The sequence below is a fragment of the Peromyscus leucopus genome, chromosome 5, assembly GCF_004664715.2.
Source record: "Peromyscus leucopus breed LL Stock chromosome 5, UCI_PerLeu_2.1, whole genome shotgun sequence".
Taxonomy (NCBI): domain Eukaryota; kingdom Metazoa; phylum Chordata; class Mammalia; order Rodentia; family Cricetidae; genus Peromyscus; species Peromyscus leucopus.
Genome location: NC_051067.1, coordinates 22,647,325 through 22,671,917, shown reverse-complemented (window position 1 = coordinate 22,671,917; position 24,593 = coordinate 22,647,325). Strand labels below are relative to the sequence as shown.

Genomic DNA, 24,593 nt, shown 5'->3' with positions numbered 1-24,593 from the left:
GTCTACCTGATATATATAAATATATGCATATATATATATTCCAAGCACTTGTAGGTGGCCCCACCACAGAAGGCAGCTGTCCTTTCATAGGTTGGGCCATGACAGAGCTAGCCTGCCAAGCCAGGAACTCCTTCTTCTCTACTTTCTCCCTCGGATCCTGAGCCCAGGGGCTTGCTTTACCGGGTCCTTTCTAAGTTAAAAACTCGGGTTTCCATATCTTGAAGGAGAACTTGTTATGTGACGAAAACAAACATCTTTCTATTCTCCACTGACAACCCTTTTTACTTTTTAAAAGATGGGGTCTCATATATGCCAGGGTGACCTCAAACACACTATGTATGTGGACCCTCCAACCTCCACTTCCCAGTCTTCACTGGTTAAAGGTCGATGTCACCAAGCCCTGTTTTACCCACCCACAGGTGGCGGAGATGCTATGTGTTCGAAACCTTCAGCTGTAACACAACAACTGTCCCTCCTTCTCCGGCTTCTTGCTATGTGCATAGTTGCCTTGGCCCCGATTTGCAGTGAGAGTTTCTCTCTCTCTCTCTCTCATTAGACTAAGCAAAAATGTGCCTGATGAATTTACTTCAAGGTCATTAACTAGGAAAGGAGGAAGTCCCATTTTTTATGACCAGCAGCAGACATTTCTTTCTTTCCTCCCTAATGTCAGGTTGATTGGTTTCTTGCTACACTTTTCACCGTCCTTGGCTTACACAGTCCCTAGAAATGTACGATCAAGGTTCAGAGCCAAAAAAGTGAGACCACAGAGGAGTCTCTGTGTTCAAGAGAGAAGAGCTGGGAGCTGCCCTGGGAGGTCCCCTTCCTGTTACTGGCTTCATTTTAGTCATGCTTCCCTGCACACTCCCTCAAGTGTGTAAAGGAGAGCACTGTTCATCCCATACCCGTATTGGACTGTTTGAACTCCTTTTAGTCCTTCGTAATTGCCTGCTTGTCTTTCTCTTCTTTCCCAGTCTGATCAATTGCTTCACTCTGGCCCCTGAAACCATTGGCCTGTCCATGCCTGACCCTGCCTCCCACAGCAGCAGGGTCCGGGAGTGTCAGTCACCAGGCTCCGTTTGTTTTTGCAGACTGATTATTAGCACGTAGTCAAAGGGACATGGGCTTTGTGTTAGCCTATGGGAAGAAGAGTCTATTGTTTATCTGTTGCCTAATTGAACTTGGTTCCTTGAAGGTGGACAACGTAAGACAAGGTAGAGATATGTTGACAGGCTTATGATATTGAGAATTATATAGGCATATGATTAACTACCTTCATTTTGTTGTATACTTAAACCTAACAGATGGATTCTTGTCTGATTTGATTTTTTTTTTTATTTTGGATTTTTTGAGATAGTCTTATGTAGCCCTAGGCTAACCTCAAACTTTCTAGATAGATGAGGATGACCTTGAACTTCTGATGCTGGGATTATAAATGAGAGGTTACCATGCCCAGTCTTAACAGATATATTCTCGAAAATCTTTGATTAAGGTGAAATTATAACACACACACACACACACACACACACACACACACACACACACAGGATTGGCACATATCTATAATCCCAGGAAATCACCGCCTTGATCTACATAGTGAGCTCTAGACCAGCCCAGACTCCATAGTTAAACTTTGTTCCCAAAATCACCAAATAACAAACCCATTAAACATTGTAGTACTAGCAGAGAAAGATTGGTTACTTAAAAATGAAAAACAAAGTTGGAATGAATAATGCCTCTCTACTTAGTTTTCACAAAAACAAGTCCATACAAAGGAGTTGAATTTGCTTACAGTGGGGAGGGCAGCCTGGATCGTGACAAATGCCACACACAGTGCCACGGAGGCTGAGGCTTGTGACCGTATCTGGTATCCGTGTTGACTGGCTCACGCTGCTCTTTGCACTGTCCCACCCTGGGCTGAACCCCATGTTCCCTTTCCAGCTGGCTGGCAGAGTCTGTCCAGTTAGTGACTCAGGATGACTTCATTTATTTCAAGGTTTTGAGTCAATGTTATCAAGATTCACATTACCCAAGGCATTGTTTCCACGACTGAAGACAGAAATGGACACCCAGTGACTCGCAGGGCACCTGTATTCTTAGAACATTACCTGGTCTGGGCTTGCTCTTTGGGAAACACCTCTATCCACCCAAACACCTCCCTTGCACAGGTGCCAGGGTGAGCAAACACTCACATGGGGGTGGCTAGGAATCTGAAGTGCTCTGTTCTTTTCTGTATGATTGGCTTTTTCCTCACTAGAACTTTCCAAGTTGCTCACACAAACAACTCTTCCCTATCCAAATTTGCTTTACCCCCTTCTAATGATGCCACTCAGTCAACGACTCCAGTGAGAAAACAATAGTGTGCTTTTTTTTGGGTCCTGATTATTTTCCTAAAATTGTTCCAGAGCAAAATCAAACTGTTCTATTGAGAATAAGTTGCAAGATTCCACTCTGAATCAAGCACAAGAACCAGGTTAGACCTGAAGTTAATGTTTTCGATGAGCTTCACTTGAACAGGTCAAGTTTGCATGCACTTAAACAGGTCAAGTTTGTATGCATCCTTGTCTCAAAGTTTTTTTTTTTTTTTTTTTTTTTTTTTTGGTTTTTCGAGACAGGGTTTCTCTGTGTAGCTTTGCGCCTTTCCTGGAACTCACTTGGTAGACCAGGCTGCCTCGAACTCACAGAGATCCGCCTGGCTCTGCCTCCCGAGTGCTGGGATTAAAGGCGTGCGCCACCACCGCCCGGCTATCTTGTCTCAAAGTTTTACAGGACTAATGAAAGGAGTTTATTACCACAGATATGATTTAAGACTAGTGATCTAGTTCCAGTCCACCTAACCCCAAGGACAGGGAGTGTCCCTGGCATCTGTTCTGAAGGGTCACCCAGGCCATGCCCTTAGATCCTTGCTCAGACCTGGGAATGCTGCCCCAGTCATGTGTCAGTCATTAGCCCTTGATGCAGGCAGGGTTATGGCAGCAGGAGCCACACACTCTGGCTGCTTCCACCAGGCGAGGGTGTGACGTTGTAGGTAGAGCTCCCTTCCTTGCCATCACCTCCACATATGCTTCTTGCTCTCCAGAATGAATGTCTGTGAGTCTCCACTTCCCACTCATCAATTCCTTGATCCATACCTCAGTCTACCTGCCCCTTGGGCCCACTGGGTATAAAAAAACCATGCTCTAAGTAGGTAGTGCTGAGCTAAGCAAAACCCATTGGAGTATGGGAGAACCATAACACATTTGTCCAGATGGCTAAACCCTAAACTCCACCAACATCAAATGCCAGTGAGAATGTGGAGACAAAGGGATTTTTGTACACAGTTGGAGTCAATCAATGGAACTGGTGTAGCCATTATGAAAAATTGTATGCAGATGCCTCAAAAATTACAAACAGAGCTAGCATATGATATAGTAATCCCACTACGAGATATTTCTCCAAGGGAAGTGAACTTAGAATATCAAAGAGTTACTTGCATGCTCATCATCATTGCAGCACTATTTGCAATAGATAAGATATGGAAACAATCTAGACATCTGTTGATCAAGGAACTGAGAAAGAAGATGTAAATACACACACATATGCACAAAATACATCCTTGAATAGACTGTTACCCAACCTTTAATATTTCCTCAGTCATCTAGTACAATATAGACAAACTTTACACTAAGTCATATAAGCCAATGACAATAAGACAAATAGCCCCACCATGTCATTTATATGTAGCACTTAAAAAAGCTGAGTAGATGGGGCTTAAAAGTGAGGAGGGGCTGTGTCTCAAAGGACGCCAAACTGTAGACAAGGTGAACAAGTTCAAGGGATCTCTTTTGTACATCATGGTGACTATGGTTAACAGCAAAGGACTATATTCCTAAAAATTTCTGAGAGAGTGAATGCTACGACTCCCAAGGACAAAAAGTGATCAGTATGCTAACTCAAGGCAATAGATATATTAATTAATTTGATTGAAGTATTCTTCAGTGTATGTCAAAGCATCATATGTTATACCATGAATACACACAACACAATTTCTTTCTTCCTGAGGAGATGGATGTGACCATTGGTGGCTAGCTCAGCAGTCATCAAAGGTGCTGGGACAGATGTGAGGACAGAGTTCCAGGTAAATATAACAGCTATTATTATGACAAGCTAATAGTTTATTATATTTGAGTTCATCGGTATGAATTGGGAGCTAAGACATTGCTCAGGATTGAGCCTTGTTTTTCCTTGTCTAGAGGTGACCCAGTGAGGAAGGTACTGATTTTGCTGGAATAGCACCACACTACAGGAAGTGAGAAGTGACTCAGGAAGTGAAAATCCCACTTTTACCTATGTTACTAGGAGGAGAAGGTCACACACTTTCCACTTTATAATGCTTTAGCCATAAGAAGCCATCTCGAATCCATCTTCAGCTATTGATAGGCCATTGTTCTGTACACATACAATACTGTCACAAATTCAAAATGTCAATCAGCACATGAGATCTGAAAGTGGGAGATATCTCTCAGTCACCTGAATTATGCATATGAAATAGAGATGAAGAAATCCAGCAAAAACTCTACCATACTTGAGTAAGAAGTGGGTCTTCATTCACAAAAATGCTAATGCCACAGATTAAAAAAAACACACGATGCAATTACTGTACTATTGATGTTCTACTTAAGCAGCATTCATTCTGTGCTAGCCCAAATTATTACACACTGTGTCTTCTTGTAACCAGGATACAGATGCTTGAACTGTTACCACAAATGTCAGTGAAGAATCAAATCGTTAAGGTTTTTTATTCAGAGAGCTTTGATCTGAGAATGCAGTGGATTAACACCCTATACAAGTGGCATCCCATCTCATCCCTAGTTCTCCACCTAGCTGATTAGACAGGGATGGGTAAATGAAGATAGCCAGTCATTCTGGAGCTCAGTCTTGCCCCATTGGCTAGATGACCAACCACTCCTGAGATGTGTGATGTCTGTTCCTCTCTCATCATCCCTAGCATTCTTCCATTACCTCTGGGTGTTTGGACTTGGATACTTCTTGGAACCATTCCCTACCTTGTGGTTGGAGAGTTAGCTCAGAACGGTCAGACCATTAACTGTGGTGTGCTAAGGTATTGGAAATCTGTACGTGCAAGTTCCTCTTACAACACGGAGTATTAGTGTGCCTTTATAATACAGAATATATTCTATGTTAACATACAGAATAGAATATAGAATACAGAAGCTCCCCTCACTCTCCTGCCCTGTCATCTTATCCTAACCTAAAACAAGTCTTTGAGAACAAGGATGTACTAAGTGCTTAGGCTTGGATAAAGAATCGCAGGGAGTGATTGCCTGGTAATCACTGGTAACTAGTAACTGGTACTGCTGGTAACAGCCCAACCAGAACCCAGTCTCTAGTTAAAATCCTACCAAACACAAGCTCACCAGGCCTCACTGAACATCAAGACCCTTCTTTGTCTGAAGGTCTCTCATTATGCTGCACAGGCACTAAGCACGAGGTCCTGGGAGGCACCAAGAATAGGTTCCTATTCTTTTCCTAGGAAAGTGTAGCTATAACGGTCACTAGAATTTCAAGAAAGAACAGGTCAGGGCAATGGCCATTGGCAAAGCACAATGAGTGTATGCCAGAAGGCAAGGTCCAAAGGGACTAGAGAGGAGCTCAGGAAGAAACAAAGATGAATAGTTTAATTAAATCTGGTATGGGAATTTGTGGTTGTAGGATCTGGAAAAACTCTAATGTCGGAAATGACAGGATCACTGCAGCACACACGTCATACAGACAGGAAGTCCTGAGACCCTGGCAGGAACCTGATGTTAGTTATTTTGGTTTGCAGACTAGGACCGTGGCAAAGCCTAGAAGGAGCTAGCCGATGGCAGGGGTGCCTACTGCAAGAGCCACCTCTGGCCCTGGCACCTACTGTAAGTTTCCATTACAGCCAGAAGAAGCTCTGCTTCTACACTCAGCCCTAGGCAGGTGCTGAAACACCATGAAAGGTTTTTTTTTTTTTTTTTTTTTTTTGGTTTTTCGAGACAGGGTTTTCTCTGTGTAGCTTTGCGCCTTTCCTGGACCTCACTCTATAGACCAGGCTGGCCTTGAACTCACAAAGATCCGCCCGCCTGGCTCTGCCTCCCAAGTGCTGGGATTAAAGGCATGTGCCACCACAACCCGGCGCTCCATGAAAGATTTTGTGGAGCTAATGTGAGAAGAGCCAAGAGTGGCTAGTTGTGTAGAAAGTGGATGACTAGAGTCTCCAATGTACTAAAGGTCAACATTCATGAGTGAGAAGAAAGAGGAGGAGGCATTGGGGACAGGGAAGTGATGAAGGAAGACATTACAGGGTACACAGCCAGCCAGGCTCCAGGATGCATGATTAGTGAGGCAGTGAGCAGGAGGGAAGAGGAGGGAGTGAAGAAGGCACAGAATGGGCACGGATTAGTCCATGGGGGTGACAGGACATGCTCAGGGTTCTCCATACCCAAAGGACTCGTGACTTATGAAAACAATTCAACTTTCGCCATCATGGTGTTGGTCCATCTTAGTTTTGGAAATGAGTATGGATGAAGGGCTGGTCTGTCTTGGATGCGGCAGCTGGTGTGATGTAACCTTGCTGGCTCCTGATGACTTCCCAGATCCAGGGATGATGATCCTTGTGCTGCTGATTGCACTGGCCTCCCCATCCACCTGATTCATCCTCTGTCCTCTGCTTGTGGGTTCCTTGCTCTCTTTGGCTTCTGTGGGTAGCCAGCCAGTGCAAGTCTCCAGCAGGAGAGAGATAGACACTGAGAGTGTCCTCTCTCTGTCTTTCCAGTTATATATACTCTCTTTGGAGATTGAACTCAGCACCTTTCACATCCTGAGCCACACACACCCCTTTTTTTGAGGCAATGCCTCATTATGCAGTCCAGGCTGGACTCAACATTGCCATCCTCTTACTTCTACCTCTTGAGAGCTGGGATGACAGGTTTGTGCCTGGCTGTGCTTCACCCATGTCAACTGTACAGCCTCCACCTGCCCTGGGTGCTGACCACCCTCTTTCCTCCCATTCCCACCTGGATTAGACACAGCTATCCCACGGGTGCTAACTTCTGGGTGCCATTACACCCCAGAACTCTTATCTGCTCCTACACCATCTCTCCACCTTAAGCACCCAGAGCAAATCCAGTTCCCTACAGGCCCCTGAGTCCTGAAAGTCTGTCACATGCTACTCTGCACAGGCTCATTTAATCCTTCTCACACTTTATACTTTCTTGATGAAGCTGAGGTTAAGACGCTCATCCACACAGAAAGTGCCACACTGGAGGTTTGAAGCTGGGCAGAGCTCTGCACTCAGAAGCCTCTAACTACTGACTCATTCTGCCTCTCCCTAACCTGAGGTCATATTGCTGGAGCAGTAGGAAAAAGAGGGCAAGAGCCAAGAGCTCTAAACACACGCTCATGAGGTTCATATACTAAGCTTATTTGTAGGAAAGTCTCAGATCATATTAACCTACTCTGTGCACATTTCTAACAGATAGGTTATTATTTTTCATATTTCCAGTGGTCCACGGACTGGACCGCTCAACAGAAACACCTCAGAGGGTTTATGATCTCTCAATGCTCAGGTCATACCCCTGGAATGATGGAGCCATAGCTCTGGGGATGTGATCCAAGCACATATAATCCTTAGGGGATTTCAACTTACTGCCACAATTGAGAACCACTGTCCTAGTGGACAGTGGCAATTGCTAGAAGGCAGAGGTGACAGGTGGAGAGGTCCGGGGGCTCTAAGTAGAGTCCTGGCTACACACGGGGAGGATACAGAGGAGCTTGCAGAGTTTATGTACGATCTGAAAATAACATAAAACAAAGCAGCCATGATCAGTGATCATTTATGCCTGAGCAAAATGCTTCTAGGTCTGTGGACATCTTACCATTAATTATTACATCATAGCCATTTACTGAGTCACTTAAATAAATAGAATGTTTGTCCATATGCTTTATTGAGCAAAGGAAATGAATGTGCTTCAGAAAGTTTGTTTTTCCTGGAAGGTGACCTCATTTGGGTTATCCCCCACACCACCTTTGAAAGACAGCGTCTTGCTGTGGAACCCAGGCTGGCCTTGAATTCCCATTCCTCCTACCCCTGTTTTCTGGGTACCAACTAAAATGATGGATTTCCAGAAGACAGCAAATATTTGTAAAATGCTTGCACCCGTTGACCTTCAGCAGAACTGAAGTTTCTTTGCCTTTGATTCATGGACACAGATGACATTTCCATATTTTCTGGACAGATGTGAGCTTACCAAGTCAAGGTGCTGGGGGAGGACGGGCCCGTGTCTTGCTGTCTTGGAAGCACTCCACAGCACCAGTGAAGGAAGGCGTCACGGATGTGAGTGTGGGATGTGACTCCCAACTGTTATTTCTGGGTTTTCCTTTTGGACTGGGCTGGACTGTTCCAGCAGTGTACTCCAGACAGCAGACCAAACAACTTTTCTTTCTCTCTTGTTTTTCTCCAGGCCAGTCTTCTTGTTTATATACTTGCTGAACAGGCTGATGGTGTGATGTGAAAATGGCTGACAAGCTGCCACTGACGGCTGGCTTACCACTCCATCTACCGTGAGCTCAGAAGCCAGGGCACCATGCAAGGGGACATTCAACAGTCAGTGAAGGGACTCTGGCTAGCTTGAGTGTGGCAAGCATGGCTCTGGTAGGCCTTGCCCTTCTCTCTGATTCCCTCTGCCTTGCTAAAACCCATAAAGCTAGCCCTCAAGGTCTGTTCCTTTATTTGGTCACTTGCTCCTTCTGAGCCTGGCTACCAAGGTCTAGCTATCGAGGTATTGAAGTCCAGTAATCAAAAGCCCCCTAATTGGCTCCCCTAATTAATATGCCCAATTAAAATTAAATACCCCATCCTAACACAGAGTTTCCCTTGTACCTTTATAAATTGCCATTTGCCTCTGTGCCAAGTCTGTCTCCTCTCTATCCAGAGGCAGTCCTTTGTCGTCCCCCCCCCAGGACAAATACCCCTGGCCCTTTTCATTTGTCCCATTCCCCTTCTCCCTCATCCTCTATCTCCAGTCTTTGTCTCTTATTCCCTGCCCTCTGTCCCTCCAGGGCAAATAAGTCTCCTTTGTGCTGAGAACTTGGTCTTGGGGGCCTTGAGTTGATACTTTTCCTTTCAGTCATCATAGCTGAACCATGCATGACCAACAAATATGCCCTCTCCTCCCCTCCACCTTGGAGCACCAATCCTGCAAACTCCTTTACTGTAACCTGCAGACTCCTTCCCTGGTTGAACACCAAAGGAGCAGATGCTGATACAAAAATGCATCCACTCTCTGGGAGAACACAGACATCAGCTGGGCATGCAGGGGACCTTTGGGGAGGTCTTCTTGGAGGTTCTGAGTGGCAATCCAGCTGAAGCTGGTTTCTAACACTGTCTGTGAATATTTGGGGCCAGGTCATTCAAGCAAAGGTCTCAGCCACCAGAGGTAGGCGGTCATGGAGTCCTCTGCCTCCTCCTGCTTGGTGTGGTAAGTGAGGGCTCTGGAAACAGTCTTTGGGGGTCGAGTCATCCTTTAGGGGAGTCAGGCTTTTAGATTCTGGAGTAATACAGGGATATAATTGGTGCAGCCTCCTTCAAGCCTTCTGACCTCAAGATGGGCAGTGAGTAAACAAAGAAACCAATAGCAAAGCTAACCATTGGGATTTGTCTGTGGTGGCAGGATCCCAAGGTAGCTAAGCCACATAATTCAAAGGACAGCATTTTTTTCTGGAAAATTCTGGTCCACTGGTAATGGTTAAGGCAGGCGAGAGACATACCAGAAGCTTTTAACTGGGTGACCCAGTCTGGACTGTAAGTCAACATATCTACTTTCTTGCTCTAAAGTACTATTGATAAGAAAATCAGCTGCTATTGCTAATATTTATTAGTTAATTATGAGGTGACAGGGATAGGTCTGAGTGTCACTTGAGTTTAACTTCACAGAGGCCTTCCAGGGGGTGCTGGGATTCTCTGCAGTTTGCTGACCAGAAAATGTGAGTTTCAGAGAGACCAAATCTTCCAGGTATGAACTCTAACTCTAAGAGTTGAGATTTGAACCCAGGTGGCTGACCTCACAGCCTTGATCTTTTTCATGGGTATAACTGTCCCCACCCCTTTCTGTCCCCATAGTATGTTTATTGCTGAAGGAAACCCAAGGTTCTGGGCCTTCAGCTCATCTGGAAGAGGAAGTGGATCATTCTCGCTCTATTCCCAGGAAGAGGGCTCTCTGAGTTCTCTATACACTGAAAAACCATAAAACGTCACTGAGAAAAATGCAAGAGGAGAGAAAGAAATGAGGCCACACATGTATTCAAGAACCAGAAGACTCGATGCTGGTAAAGATGCCAACCCTCCTCCCGAGAAAAATCCTAATGCAATCTTTTGGTAGAAATTGAAAGACTATTTTTTTCTTCATGTGCAAACCTGTATGACCCAGACTAACAAAACCAAACCACAACAAGCTAAAAGCAAGACACTTTACAGAATAGCTTGGAGGAATACAGTGACTCAGTGCCAGGACTCACAAAACCATGCTCATCACAACTGTAGGACACAGGTATTTTATATTACAATTCATAACAGTAGTGAAATTACAGTTATGAAATAGCAATAAAAATAATTTTATAATTGGGGGTCACCATAACATGAGAATCTGTATTAAAGGGTCACAATATTAGGAAGGTTTGAGACTTGCTGCTTTAAAGACATTGTTAACAAAATGAAAAAAAACAAGGCAGGTATTGGAAGAAAAGGACCACAATCTATCGGTTTGACCAAGTACAAATAGATAAGAAACTCAGTATCAGTAATAAGAAAGCAATCTGTTTAAGATGGGTAAAATACTTGAATAGATGCTTTATAAGAGAACACAAGGGGTGCTGGTCTAGGGGGATGGTTCAGTTGGTGAAGTGCTTGGGCACAGTGACATGGTCCTGTAATCCTAGACCTGGGGAGTTAGAGACTTGAAGCTTGCTGGAGCGTGCTGTCCAGTCAGCCTGGCCTGCTGGGTCAGTGAGCCCCAGGCCAGTGACAGATACCATCTCAAAAACAAAGATAGAGTCATTGAGGAAGACACACAGTGTTGATCTTTGGCCTCTACAGTCATGTGCGCGCGCGCGCGCGCACACACACACACACACATGAGAACATGAGGGTGAACAAGAATTACATGAAAAGATGTTTTAAACATCACTAGTCACAAGTAAAATCCAGAAAACGTCACTCCACCTCTCTATTGAGTGGATAAAATTAAAAGGAAAATCTGACTACACCAAGTGTTGACAAGGGCGTGGAGGAACCAGAACATTGACATACAGTTGATGGGGATGCAGTCTGGCAGTTTCTCAGAAAGTCAGGAGTGGACCAGATGCATGGCCTATTACCCAAGAGAAATGAAGGTGTATTTCCATACAAATATTTTAACATAAAGGTTTGGAGAACTCTATTTCTAACTGCCCCAAGCTGGGAACAACGCAAGTGTCTTTCAAATATGAGCAGGTAATTTGTGGTTTACTTATACAAGGAATACTACCCAGCAACAGTAAGAAGGATTGAATTGCTGATATATGCTAACACACGGACAGAAGAAATCAAATTAAGTATGTTGAGTAAAAGAAGACACCAGGGCTGAGAAAATGGCTCAGTCAGTATAATGTCTGCCGTGTGCTGTGGGAGGTCTTTCTGTGTGCTGTGAATATGTGTTGCTCTGAATGGTTGATAAATAAAGCTGTTTGGCCAATGGCGAGGCAGAATAAGGTTAGGCAGTACATTCAAGCTGGAGAGGAAGAAAAGGGGTGAGGGGAGACACTGCGAGCAGCTGCCAGGAGAAGCAAGATGTGAAGGTACTGGTAAGCCATGAAGCCATGTGGCAAGATATAGAATAATAGGAATGGGTTGAATTAAGTTATAAGAGTTAGTTAATAATGTGCCGGAGCCATAGGCAATATAGTTTGTAATTAATATTAAGCCTGTGAGTGATTATTTTATAAGCAGCCGTGGGGCCGTGGGGCCGGGTGGGATTGGAGAAAGTTCTGTCTACATTCATGCAAACCTGGACACCTGAGTATGGATCCCTAAGAATGCACATAAAAATTCAGCCACTGACTCACATGTCTGTAACCCTACTGCTGGAGGGGTGGGGGATGAGAGGTGAATCCCAGGTGCCCACTGGCCAGGCAGCCTAGCTGCAGATGAGCTCTACACTCAGCGAGAAATCATGCCTCAAAACATATGGTGGAGAGTGATTAAAAAAGCCACCCCTGTATAAACCTTTGGCTTCCACATACATACAAATACACATGCTTGAGTCACTGCATTCATATAGGTACACACCTTCATGAACATTTATACATCCCATGTGCACATGTGCATGTGCGTGCATACACACACTCACACCTATGCCAGCATATCTATGCTTCTTTCATACATATTTCTAGCAAATGCAAATAATTAAAGAAACAGGTTGTCTAGGGAAGGTAGGCGGTGTCAGGAGTTGTGGCTATGAATGTGTGTAAGGAAACTTTAGGAGCTGAAGGAGGTGTTCATTGTCCAGACAGAGGTGATGGTTCACGGGTATCTACATGTTACCATTACAAAAGTATAACCTTTTGTATATTTAATTTCTTACACACTCATTATGCTTCAATAAATCTCTTTAAAGAAATCAAGCAGTTAATGTTGGGATATAGGTTTGTATTGTGCCAGCCTGACTAGGCCCCAGAGTCCTTCTAGACACATAAAGCTATTTTTTAAAATTCATGAACCCTATTTCTTGAGAATTTCATATGTGAGTATAATGCATTTACATCATTTCTAGCCCCCACTCCAATTCATCCTATTACCTGCCATATCCTGTCTCAAATTCATGTGACTTATGGGACATCTTTTAAGTGATATATACTTGTTCATATTTAGGGGGGGGTAGTGTGCATTTAGGTACATGTATGTGAATGGGTCACAATCAGACCAGCATAATTGGCTTGCCTACCTCAAACATTTAGCACTGTGCTAGGGACATTCAAATCATCTCTACCAGTTTTCTTTTCTTTTTCTTTTTTCTAAAGTTAGCTGTAAGATGTGGTCCCTTACTGTGCTTTTGACCGTTATGCTATTCTTCCTTTCAATGCCTCCCCCTCCCCATTAACCATCCTCGTTCTATCTCTTCCCTTACTCTTGTCCTTCCAAGCCTCTCCTGGCCAGTGTTCTACATCTATGATCAGCTCTTTGACTCCCTCATGAGTGTGAAAGGTGTAGCTGGTGTCTCCAGGGCTGTCTTGTTCCACCCCAAGCCTGACTTGTTTCACTCATATGTCATCTTGTTCTGTGGATTGCAAATGACAGTATTTTATTCATTTCTGTGGCAGAGCATAACATTCTCCACCCTCCTCATCCACTAATCTTATGGACTGTCTTGTGTATTCCTATCTGAGACTCTATAGTGTTCCTTATAACTTAATTTTTTTCCACTTTAACAGGTTTCATGTAAAATTCAATATCTCATCCCCAAGATTCCAGATGGAGTTGGGGTTGGTGGCAGAGCGGAGAAGGCACGCCAGTAAGACTTACCACACCTATAACCTAACAGGTGGACAGGGCCACGTAACCCACCTTGGAAGCTGGATTTTGCAATGAGCTATCACTATATTTCTCACCTAATGGCCATTGCAAGGGCAGAAGGTATGGAAAAATCTGGAAAGCATTACCCTGTCAACAGTTTTGCTGACACAGGAGAAAGCTGTCTATGATGGAGTCACAGATGCAATGGCTATTAAAATGATCTTGGCTATGTCCATTCCTTTAGCCCACAGCCTGTTTCTGGCTTGCAATACAGCAATTGTCTTGTCGGGCTGCTGAAGTCAGTTGTAGCATTAGAACAACCTTTGAATGTGATGTTGTCATAATGACCCATGTCTCATTCAGAGGAAGGGCTGCAGTGTTGCTAAGCAACACCCTGTCTGCTCAGGTAGATCCATCCGTCACTGAGCTGTTGATGTTGAAGAGTACACAATGGCCTGAAATATGTTAGGCTCATAAAAGTACATTTGTCAGTGTGCTTACAAAGGAGGCAGCACCTAGCGTTAGCAGGATGATATTAATTTAAGATAATAAATACAGTGCGTCAGTAGACAAGCATGCTTTGCAGCTTTGGTGACAAGTCTCTTGGGATGTCTGCAGAATCAGAAGAGTGTTCTTGAAATCTGACTACTGTTGATGTAAGGCAGTCTAGATATGATAGTGTATCAAGGAACCGTAGTGCCAAGACAGTGTCTCCCCTAGGTATTTCCATGTACATGGGCTCTGCATCAGAGGTCCTCTGTGGTCCTCTGATTCTCACAGTGCTTTCTTGGCTGATCAACTTCTGTTCAACCAGCCAACTGACTCTCTGATCATGAGCTGGCAACCACATGTGTGTCCTCCTCACTATACTCCATAACTGAAGTTTGAGGTACCTCCCACCCCATCTCTCTCTCTCTCTCTTGACTGGGCCTCACTACGTAGCTTAAGCTAGCCTCAAAGTCAGGATCCTCCTGCCTCAGCCTCCTGAGCACTAGAGTTACAGATGTCTGCTGCCATCAAGCCTGGCTGCACACACTTCTCTTTTGTATAGAGATGGGTAGCTTCTTGGCTTACTTCCATAACTGGCTCATTGTATCAGTGTTGCTCCTTTACACGTTATACACACATTTTATGAGATTACCTCTGCAAGTTCCTTGTTTCCAAAGCATACTTTGACCCTGTCATTTGGGAAAATATGGGGACCATTTTGTAGCCGCCATTTGAAACCAACAAGATGAAGGGATTTTCTGAGCACAGATTGGTTTCTGGTAAAGCCTGAACTTCAACCTTAATTGTCAGGGTGGGAGGCAAAAGGGGAAGATGGCTTAGATATCCTGAAAGAACTTGGAGGCAAGGAACCTGCAGAGTTAATCTCATGAAACATTCGTGCAAAATGTGAAGGAGTCGGAAAAGCAAGACGGATACAATTAGCTAGTATGGAAGTAAGCCAAGAAGTCTCCCATTGTGCGCTCTCTCTCTCTCTCTGTGTGTGTGTGTGTGAGTGTGTGTGTGTGTGTGTGTGTATGTGTGTGTGTAGGTATGTGGTGTGTGTGGGTGTGTGTGTGGGTGTAAATGCACACATGTGCAGTTAGCATGGGAAGAAGAGAATGAGATGAAAACCTGAAGGATGAAGGTGGTTGACCTTGACCTTGAGCTTTATAGGTTTGCTGATTCTTATACTTGCTCTGAGAACATATGAAATTATAAAGATATTGGGAAAGATACATAAAGTAATTCTGGTTACTACTATAGGCTTATTTTCTATTATTATTATTTGATTTTTGTATATTTGTTTTAAGGTAGGGTTTCACTTGATAGCCCAGGTTAACCTCAAATGCATAACAATCCTCTTGTTTTAGATTCTCAAATAATGAAATCACAAGTGTTTGATGCCACACCTGGAATGTTATTTAACTTTATGTTAAGAAACGTGCAGACTGTATTAACACTTTTTAGCCAAGTGGTAGATACTATTTATTTATATATTTATTTCTCTCTAGCTGTTATGGGAGAGGAAAGGTCAGAATGGTAAGTAATTTCTTTAAGGGCCTTAAAAATATGGACGATATAACTGGGTGCTATCACACACACATGTTCACAATCCCAGAACACACACACACACACACACACACACACACACACACACACACACACACGGGTGCGTGTGCATGCGTGAGCAAATGGGTTAGTAACATACAGATTTTTACTAGTCAGGCTAAAGATCCTACAGATGTGTCCAGTGGGGTGGCTCAGTAGGCGCTCTTGCCACAAACCTCATGACTTGGGTTCAGTCCTGGGGACCCACATCATCCCAACTCTTGCAAGTTGTCCTCTGACCTCATATGTGTGCTGTGACACACGACCACAATGCCAAATATAAAAATAAGTATAAAAAACAAAAGCAAAAAAAAAAAAAAAGATCCTATAGATGTTCAGACTCTCTGATGGTCAAGTGGGGATTTGTAAATATTCTTAAACACACACATGTAACTAACTGCTGAGTCTCGAGGGTGTGGAGGGCTAGAGGCGGATATGTAGATTTTCACCACAAATGAGGCCTCTCTCCTGACAAAATGTCACTCTCCCCAGTTCATTCTCAGACTCGGCCAGCGAGACCCTGGTGGCCCACACCCATTTCCTCATTTTTATCCAGTGCTTTTCAGAAGCCTCTGTTTCTTGTCACAGTTTATCGACCAGAGAACAACCCTCCCAAACTCAATTTCCCCAAACACGTGATGGCTGCAAACCAAGCTCCCTGAAGAACTTCTTTCCCATAAGCCCCATCTCCACCCTTTTAACTTACCCCAAAAGAATTGGGTTCAAAACCTAAGTCTTCGGGGACAACACGGCCTCTGAGTAAAGCATCACATGCATTCTGTTTCTCCTTTTCTCAGCTTTCCCCACAGCAATTGTACCTCCCTTAGGAACCAGGATGTGTTTCCCATAATTACAGTTTGCTACTGGCACTTGCTTGGTTGACCGGCTCTCAGGCCCACAGGCGCTTCCTGGGAACTGTGGCTTCAGGGTAGAGTAGTCACAGACTTCCTCAACCTGCAGCCCTGGAGATTAAGATCTGGAATGAAGGGTCCACCATGTTTGGCACTTTATGAGCACTTACATATTTTGATAAGAATGGTACCGGCAGGTAAGAAGGCTTCTGGAAAAAACTGAGGTGAGTTATTCTTGTCACCTGTGTGCCTGCCTGTTTCCTACCTTCTTTGAGTTGAGTTTAGATCTCCCCTGTAACCTCACACCAGTCAACCGGAAGCTAGCTGGAGCAGTTTTCTCCATTTCCGTCTTACTCCCTGATATGTCTTCATCTTCTCTCTGCTTTATCAACAGTGCAGGAAGTGAGGGACCCAGAGAAGCCAGAGCCACATGGTGGGAGAAGGCCAGTTTTCTAGAGTTAGCTAGCCGAGAGATTCATGAGCTGTCCCTCAAGAAAGAACTCACTTGTCTCGAGCAGAGCCACTAGGATTTGTAGGACTTGCTTGTTACCACAGCGTACCATGGCACTATCCTGACTAACGTGCCTTCCAGTTGTGCTTAATTAAAGATTGGCACAGTATAGGGCAGAGATAGAAAGAGATTAGAATAGGGGTAGCTAGCACTATATAAAACTATATAAGAAAAACCCTTCTCCGAGTCAACCAGTGAAAACCCAAGAGGCCTGGGGGGAAGACAGGGAGAGAATATACACTTTCCTTTTTAATGTGATGATGACTCTGTGTGTGTCACAGCACAGGAGTTCAATTGGAAGACAGTTTTAAAGGGGAGAAGAGACAAAGTTTGAGGAAATGATACTGGAAACTTTAGTTACCCATCAGGGGAGATGCGGAGTCAATCTTGTTATCAGGAGTATAAACCTAAGGACAAGAGGACTCACTCTCCCCCTAGTTTCTGAAGCTCCTGTAGAGGTGGTGCACACAGGGCCACCAAAGAGTTCTCAGTGAGCATATGATTTTTTTTTAAAGATTTATTTATTTATTATGTATACAATGTTCTGCCTGCATTTATGTCTGCAGGCCAGAAGAAGGCATCAGATCTCATTATAGATGGTTGTGAGCCACCATGTGGGTGCTGGGAATTGAACTCAGGTCCTCTGGAAGAACAGCCAGTGCTCTTAACCGCTGAGCCATCTCTCCAGCCCCCGAGCATACGATTTTTATTGTACTGCTTCTAAGATTTTTAAAAATGGATTTATTTATTCTTGTTTTTAAGTGTACGTGTGTTTTACCTGTCTGTCTGTCTGTACATCGTATGGTGTGTAGTGCCCTCAGAGGCCAGAAGAGGGCATCAGATTCACTGGACCAGGAGTTTCAAGATCACATGGGTGCTAGAAACTGAACCCTGGACCTCTGGAAGAGCAGCTGGTGCTCTCAACTGCTGAGCCCCTTGAGGATTTTTCTCACCATGTGGAAAGTGACTTAGGCCTGAGTGACTACTGATGGGTAGAGGAGAGTAGTCTTCTTAAGTCTATTCTTCCTTGAGTGCATTCCCATACCATTTCCATCCCCTCTTATTTTGACAGAGTGAAAAAGCACCATTTTCGAGAAATCCCTAAAGCATCATAATTTACAATAAACGAGGTTTATTTGTGGGGTAAGGACGCCACAGATGGCACTGTAAAGCCCCTGTGAGATGGTGTTAAATCAGGGGCAGTGTTCAGGAGAGAGGAAAAGCTCATTGGCACTTCGGGGTCACCTGCTGCACCACAGACCTGCTGCCATTACAAGACCTTAGTCCGTCTTCCTGGTGGGCAAGTCCCACAGCTGGGCTTCATGAGCCATATGAGACATGGGAACCCTTCAGCAAGGCCATCTGAGGGGAAGGTGAAGCCTCCCTCCGTCCAGATAAGCCTCTTTGCAGCTACTTTCACGCCTGCAAACTCACTCCATCCTTGAATATGTTTCTCATTCCCCAGACAAGCCCAGGGGATCTATACCCTTGAATAAAATGCCTGTCTGTACTAAATTGCTTTGGGGGCCTGACTTACACCTCAGTAAGACTAGAGGGCCAGAAGGAGAATTCATTTCTTTCTTTCTTTTCTTTTCTTTTCTTTCTTTTTTTTCTTTCTTTCTTTCTTTTTTTTTTTTTTTTTTTTGGTTTTTCGAGACAGGGTTTCTCTGTGTAGCTTTGCGCCTTTCCTGGAACTTGCTTTGTAGACCAGGTTGGCCTCGAACTCACAGAGATGCGCCTGCCTCTGCCTCCCGAGTGCTGGTATTAAAGGCGTGCGCCACTACCACCCAGCACTCATTTCATTCTTTAACAAACAATTTTTGCGCATGTTTTAGTTTTGGAAGACATATTTGTGCAAGAGGAAGAGGTCTTCAAGATATGCCGTGATGCACATCTACCCGCACTCATAGAATCCATGACAAGGGCAGCAGGATTGTCTGCAGGTATCATATCAGCATGGAACTGACAGAGCTTAGCTATATAGTATTGTGGTCAAGATTAGTGCCTATGACCTCAATCAGAAAGCCTTCAGATTTTCTGCATATTAGAAAACCACACTGAACTTGATAAAATGGATCATTCCAGGGCCCTACCCTGGATGTCATGAATGAAAGTCCTTGAGAATGGATAGGGTCTGGGTATCTGTGTTTCAACAATCTTTACCAGTGATTCTGAGTACCTAAGATTTATGTAACATTCTCCCTCAAGTTAGATGAAGCCTCCATTTCTTCCTCAACTGCAGCCAAGTGCTGCCAGCGAGCTATTTGAGACAGAGGGAAGAGCATGCATGAATGCTTCTTGCTTGCCTTTTTGTGTCAAGTCTACTTTTTTTTTGTTTAAACTTATAAAGGTCCAGTAAAATTAGGATGCTCTTCAGCCTGCACAGGAGGACCTGGAAGGCTGGAGGGAATATGATGGCAGTTCTCACCAGACAGCATTTCCACATCCCTCAAAGGGTGTCAGAATAATTACATTTAAAAGGATGATTAAAGAGCATGTGATCAGTCACGTCTACATTGAGTACTAGGGAGGTGTTCACAGAGTTAAACATGTGGTTATACGTCGTCAGTTTTGAGGATGGTGAGCAAAACCGAGAAGAGGGTATGAGATAAGCAGCAGCAATCCCTGTGAGCAATAGTTTAGTACTTAACTGTTTTAAATCACAAAGCTGTTCTGTTCGTTCTCTCTGTCACAGAGTCAGGTGGCCAGCCTGACCTAGGACAGAGACTTTGGAGCCAACTTTTAAACAAGTATGCTTGCGTATGGAGAGGGAAGGCCATGGCCCAGTTCCTGAGCCAGTTTTATACAGAGCAGGACAGCATGTGACAATATTTCAACATTATTCATACCCCAAAGACACCCGAATCTCTGTAGAACTGATTCAGTAATTACAGAGACTGACTAACGCAGTGGCCTTCAACCTGTGGGTTTGACCCTTTGGAGGGTTGAACGACCCTTCACAGGTGTCACCTTGGTGTCACCTAAGATCATGGGAAAAAAATAAAGATATTTACAACATGATTCGTAACAGCAGCCAAAGTAGCAGCAAAAATAATTTTATGGTTGGGGGCCACCACAGCATGAGGAACTGTGATGAAGTCTCACAGAGTTAGGAAGGTTTCGAACCAGTGGACTGAAGCAAGGGAAGAACAAAGAAGGCTTGGAGACAGGAGATCTTCAAGAGTGGAGAGCAGAGAAAGTTTAGAGAGAAGAGATTTCTTGAGATCATCTGCAAGAATCTGGCAATCAAATGGGCTGTTCTTGGCCACTGGGCGGTACTGAGGCCAAGCCATTGGCAGCAAGACAGTGAGACTGTAATGTGATCTCTGAGTCCGAGGAGAGAACGAGACTAGAGAAGAAGGTGGGTGAGCCAAGCCCCAGGATCAGTCGGAGAGACAGGTGGGGAGGCAGCCAGGAGCAGAGCAAGGATGAGATGGGGAGACTTAGAGAACAGGGCCAAAAACATGAATCTTGCCAGAGGGAGGATTCCTATGGAGGGAAAGAGGTGGGTGTCTTAGCCAGGAGATGCCCTGAATCACAGTAGAGAAGCATACAGCAGACTCCAGCCAGCCAATGAGAGATGTAGCCTTTGCACATGATGGGTGCCCTGGAGGTCGTAGCAAAGCTCCAGGAGCCAGAGAGACCAAGAGGACACTTACCAAGTTGGCAAAGAGAGATAGGTGGTTAGAGCGGGTAGAAGAGAAACAACTGGAGAGGTGGACTCTAACATTTGGAGTTGAATATGGTGGGTGGCAGAAGGCAGCAGAAACAGATGATCTATACCTTAGGACGGTCAAGTCAGTGGCCTGGTTCAGTTAGGAGAGGCTGGGCCTTGGAAAGGGGCCCATTTGTATCTCTCCTGGGTTTTGGTAACAGATGTATGTGAGGGGGTGCGGGAGAGAAACTGCCAACATGACTGCTCCATAATATGGTTAAGGTTTTTATTGTAGATATGAGAGAGTGAGAACCCCCAGAGGCATCTGGAAGAGTCTAGAACAGACAGAGAAAGAAGTAGACTGAACATGACCAGGGCTAGGGAAGCAAGGAGAGAAGGATCAACAGTGGAAATAATAAGATAGCAAGAGAGAGAACATAGAGCATAGAGAGAGAGAAAGAGAATAAGAGAGAATACCTGGGAGTAAGAGATAGATAGATGATAGGTAGGTAGGTAGATAGATAGATAGATAGATAGATAGATAGATAGATAGATAGATAATAAACAGGCAGACAGACAGATGGATATAGATAGTATAGTGAGAATAGCTGGGTTATAAGGATGAATATCTGTGTGTGTGTTTGGGGGTGGGTGTGCCATAAGCTGGAGGAAGTTTAGGGTGAAGGAAGAGGCCAGAAGGGCGGGGAGGCTAGCGTGGACTTTGAAATGTGTAACAGGTACTTGTGATTCTGAGGGGGCTTGGAGTCCAGCACAGGCTTATAGGTGCCACATGTAGCCATATGTCCCTTCTGCCAGAGGTAAGTGAAATGACTCCTTTTGGCAGGTGGGAACTGATTTCACAAGTGCCTGAGAAATGCTGGCTTTTCTCTAACTGCCAGAAGTCCTATAGTCCATCTTGAGCTCATTTCTGGGTCTATGAACTGCCCTTTGGAATCTGAGGAACTTGAGTTTCCTTTGGGTTTGACATCCATCATCACATCTCCCTCTTAAGCAGACATAAGCACACAGTAAATAAATGTCGACCTTGGCCCTGCACTGAACTTGTGTCTACTGGGAAAAAGGGACAATGTCCATGGACTATTTCAGACTCTGAAGTATGATCTGGCTTTTTGCCCTCAGATTAACCACAATTCTTCACTCCAATGGCCAGCTTCCTGCTTTCCTGTGAGGGGGCAGAGTGTGAATGCTGATGAGAGAAGTTGGCAGTTTATGGTGCTTTTGAGCCAGCCTCCTGGTTCTCGCCAGGTGTGCCCTGGTAAATGTTTAACTCCCAGCTCTCTGAAAAACAAATCAAAATCAAACAGCTCTGCAAAGGGTGCCTAGCCCTTCCTCAGCCCTCAGATGGCCCCGCAGGTGTGATGTGACCACTACCCTGCCTGCTGACGTCATATTTGAACAGTGATCTGGGGCCTGCTTTCCTTTGCTGAGTTTTTTGAATGAGGCATAGTTTTGACAGTGTTTATGATATCCGAGCAGGTTTTCCCAAAGGATGGTCCTGGCCAAACTTGCACCAGAGTGATTTTCAACTCATGTTGATTCTCAATTTCCGCATGAAGACTTAAAGCTAAAACAATCCCGTGCCTGGGAATCTTCACTATTGCTGCTGGCTTGCTGGAAGCAGAAACCAGGAAACCCAGGAGGGCCACCAAGACATGCCTTAAAGCAGGGTTCCAAGGCCCAGCTCTCAGCAGGCTTTTCCTCACAGTCCACCTCTCCTCTCGCTGTTTGGGTGTGTGTATCTTATGTGACTCGGGGGTCACAGGAAGATCTTGAGGGCCTAGAATGTAGCCATCATAGTAGAAGTACTTTACCTACTTAATCATGGCAACCACTTCTCCAGGTGGCCGCTGTTCTCATCCTCATTTTGTGGGTGAGGTAAGATAAGCCCTGCTACTTGTTAGTGGTAGGGCCGGGGTTCAAGAACAGCCTGGCATATTTGAAAGATGTATGCTCTGTCTTCCCCACAAGCATTAGGAATATTTGCTTAAGAAGTAGACATAGCAATGAATAAATGCTCTTCTTCTTCTTCACACAATGATAATAATTTCCAAATATTTAAATTCCACTACCTAAAAGGTGAAATTTTATAGGATTTGAAGTGAAGCCTGAGTACTACATTCTGCTTTCTCTAGTATGGAGTGGTGTGTGTGTGTGTGTGTGTGTGTGTGTGTGTGTGTGTGTGTGTGTGTGTTTATACACACGTTTGGGATGTTGAAATAAATTCAACGGTAAGGGGAAAAAATATCCACCAGAAGCCTTGGAATTAGACTCTCAAAAGACAAATTGACTAAATCGCGTTGAAGATTCCCAGCAGCGAACTCGTCTGGATTTTGGGTCTCACATGCCGAAGCTGAAAGTCAGCATGCATTTGAAACAGCACAGCGCTGATGTTTATGGCAGGGCTTGAATGGAGCCAAGCCCTGGCTGATTGAGAGATCTGCTCCTGTTATTTCTCCTTTTGCTCTCTGTTTCTGTCTTGGTAGATTTGGCCGAGGAGGTATTAAAAAGCCAGAAGAGCTAATGTTTAATGCCCTATCTATAAAGAAATTGAACATTGTGCTGAAGGGCCTGGAAGGTTTAGTAAATATAATTCATTTCAGTTAGGTTAGTGATTGAGCTGAACGAAAACCTCTGTGATGGTCTGTGACGGACTTTTGTCCTAGCATCCCATCACTAAGGGAGTTTTTTGTTTGTTTTTAAAACAGGGTCTCACTGGATAGTCCTGGCTGGCTTATGTAGAACTATGGGAGATTTTTAAGAAGTCATTACTTTATCTTAAAACACCACAGTAGTGTGAAAATTCAAGTGGTTTTTAATGACTTCCGGGTGGACTTTGAATTTACTGTAACTAACTTGCAGACTTTTCTCTTCTGAGTAAAGGATTTTTCTGAGTGCCGTGGCTGCCCAGTGGCTTTCTACTTGTCTGTAGTTGGTGCTTTTGTGTGACACAGAGGGCAGCTGTCTGGTGTCCAGTCAGGAGAACTATCTGTTCCTTTAGAGCGCATCACTTTAAGAATTTTCTTTTCAGCCTCTAAACCCCTGGTTGCCCTTTTATAAGTTCTGGGACAGGAATCTAAAGACACTGAGCGTCTGGCCAACGAACCCTACTAAATAGAAGAGTGAGGGCCAAAATTCAGTTCTCCATGACCTCCAGTGACACCACCCCATGCCATGAGCCCTGCCTCCTTCAGGAGTCAGTCAATAAGTATAATTACACAGAAGTTTTTCCATTAATTTTTAAGAGTCTTTAGGAGCCTGTATTTAGACAGATGAATTGATTTTCGCGTGTGTGTGTGTGTGTGTGTGTGTGTGTGTGTGTGTGTGTGTGTGTTGCTTGGGATTGAACCCAGGGACTCCCGCATGCTCGACAAGCACTCTGCCATTGAGCTGTGCCCACAGCTCTCTTTACTTTGAAGCAACCTTGCGAAGTTTCCTTAGCTGGTCTTGAGCTCCTTCTGTGGCCCAGGTAAGTCTTGAACTTCGGCTTGTCCTGCCTCAGCTTCCCAAGCAGCTGCTGTCATAGGCCTGAACCATTAGGAACAGCCAGACCTTTTAATTTGAACTTCTACCCTAGGGCAAGTCAATTTTCTTGTGCTTTGCTATGATGGAGTAATTCAACATGATCAGCACAGAAAAGGTAACACACACACACACACACACACACACACTTACACACACAATACTTCCTTGCTAGGCCATTCACTTTGAATAGTCCCAGCGACTTCTGGGTTTGCCCAGGCATCTGCTCTCCTAAGTCTTATTTTATCCAGATGACAGCAAGAGAGAGTTCAGGTTGGAAGACACTTTCTTGTGCATATCAGCATATCTATGTGAAAACCCACCAAACAGAGCAAAATCTGAAGGCCTATAATGAGTGTTTTCTCTTCA

At 44.4% G+C, this 24,593-nt stretch overlaps 1 protein-coding gene across 1 annotated transcript in view; it reads right to left on the bottom strand.

Moving 5' to 3' along the window:
* Positions 1-24,593, bottom strand: part of Nedd9 (neural precursor cell expressed, developmentally down-regulated 9) — a 180,463-nt gene that overhangs the window by 92,211 nt on the left and 63,659 nt on the right. The gene's annotated exons all lie outside the window — the stretch shown is intronic.